Source organism: Helianthus annuus, chromosome 11 (genome assembly GCF_002127325.2).
Source record: "Helianthus annuus cultivar XRQ/B chromosome 11, HanXRQr2.0-SUNRISE, whole genome shotgun sequence".
NCBI classification, from domain to species: Eukaryota; Viridiplantae; Streptophyta; class Magnoliopsida; order Asterales; family Asteraceae; genus Helianthus; species Helianthus annuus.
This window is the reverse complement of record NC_035443.2, coordinates 134,948,439-134,950,624: the sequence shown is the minus strand read 5'-3', so window position 1 is coordinate 134,950,624 and position 2,186 is coordinate 134,948,439. Positions and strand designations below refer to the sequence as shown.

Here is a 2,186-nt window from a genome sequence, read left to right as displayed (position 1 = left end):
AAAAATGGACTGAAATGGCCAAAGTGACCAAACCACAGGGAAGAAAATGGCAGTTAACTCATCTACATATATACCTCTGTATTTCTAAAGATGTATTTGGGTTAAAGCTGATGTAATCTCATTAAATAGGTACATGAGATGATAATATTTCTTGGTGTTATCATCTCTTTGTAATACTGAATTGGTGAGAATATTTCCGCAGATTTTGAGGTTCGCTTCTACTTCCACTTTTCTTGTGATTAAAATAGTATATACCAATAGTTTAATTATTTTGAGTCTTATAGGTTGTAAGAAGCAGTCTCATGGCTGGAATACTGAAAACAGCCGCCCACAATAAATATCATCCGAAACCTATCAAGGTAAATTGGGCTTTGTCATTGATTTGCTTAAAATTTAGCTCCAGTGTTATTTTTACTTACTTTTTCATTCGAACTCCAAATATTTCAAGTAGGCGATGTAACTGTATTTGATGAGTTCAAAGATGTTGGGGCCATAAATCATCGCCAACTGGTAGCTCTTTACTGTGGTGCTACTTCCGGTTTCGAGGTAAAATTATGTTTTCTGAATATAATATTTCCGAACATGAAGATCTGAGCCCAAAAAAAAACGATTTGTTGTCAAGTTTTATTCTCTTTTTGTGATGATTTTGTCAAGATGTTCTGCATATAATGACAAATGACTGTTTAATAACTGTTTAGATGACAGAATATTACGATTTTAACCTTTTGTACATGAATGGTATTTACAGGGAACTCATCATCGTCTTCAAGTGCCTACCCTACTAGGATGACAGATTACTCTGTTCTAATATGCAGCCTACCCTGCTTCTTAGCTTTGTGCCGCTAAGTTCTGGCCAACCACGTCTGTTCCTCACTCTGTTATCTTTTTGAGAAAAAAGTTCATTTGATTTTTGTATTTTGGCGTTACTAAAAACGGGTTTTGGTTGTTTTTTGTGACAGGCCGTGTAGATAATGTGTATGGCGATAGATTGTCTTTGGTTAATGGCGGGCAGTGGCGATCGACTGTTGTGACGGTAGTATAAGTGAACCTCTTCAAATCATATCAAAACCCTAAAAAGACTTTACTCCAATTTTTAGATCAATCTCTTCAAAGTGATCAGGTATCTTTGATATTATTCAGCTTGTCAGTATACTTTACTGTATGTGTTTTTATTATAATTTTTCCGTAAGGTTCTTTGGGTTGTCATTAATAGAACAAGTTAATCTCACCATGTCGGGTCTTATGTTGTATGCAGCTATTGAGGGTCTGCTTCATTTGAATTTAAGCAGATGTAACATGACTGGTGATGGGTGCGATAAATTTTCAAGTAAATTTTCTATCTTTACTGCACTCTTCATGCTAAATAAGTTAATAGGATTCCCTTGAAAATGTTTGGTTTTTTTTTTATTTTTGGTGCTTTCAGGGCTAAAGGGTTTAAAAGCTCTCAATTTAGGATTCAATGATATTTCAGATGATGTTTTGGTACATCTGAAAGGTGCCTCTTATCCTTTCATCATATTTTTACTTTTATCAACTGAATATAAAACTAAAGTTTTTCTCTTATAATAATGAAAGGGTCATGCTCATATAGGTGTATATGATGCTTTTGTACTACACAATGCAGGTTTGATAAATTTGGAGAGCTTAAATCTGGATTCATGTATAATTCGTGATAATGGACTGGTTAACTTAGCAGGTGGTCTATATTTCTGTTCTCTTTATAAATTTTGTAAATAATTAATATGTTAAAACATTAATCGCTTATTGAGTTGTTTAAGTTCTTTATATTAAAATTAAGCTGATGTGCATATTTTTTATTGGTGCATGAACTACAGGCCTTCATCGTTTAAAATGTTGGAGTTGTCCGATACAATAGTTGGAAGCAACGGTCTTCGTCATCTCTCGGGTTGCACTTTTTTTTGTTTGTAATCGACGCAATTAATCAACTGTAAGAAAAGTTTATTATCATACATATATATTGGATGGTTATTTAACTTTTTGCGTCAGGGTTGATGAATCTTGAAAGCTTAAATCTCTCATTCACTGTTACTACTGATGGAGGTTTAAAATATTTGTGTGGATTATCAACTGTTAAGTTGCTTAATTTGGATGTTTGCCATATTACAGATACTGGACTTGAAGCTCTTACAAGTAAAAGGAAGGGAAATGTCACCAGCAGTGAGGTA

General features: G+C 33.8%; 1 long non-coding RNA gene across 1 annotated transcript; it reads left to right on the top strand.

The window, feature by feature from the left end:
- Positions 1–1,246: 1,246 nt before the first annotated feature.
- On the top strand, positions 1,247–1,856 carry LOC110883037. The gene is made up of 4 exons (XR_004873210.1): positions 1,247–1,327; positions 1,424–1,495; positions 1,625–1,696; positions 1,836–1,856. It is a non-coding gene; the product is annotated as an uncharacterized LOC110883037 (long non-coding RNA).
- Positions 1,857–2,186: the final 330 nt, after the last annotated feature.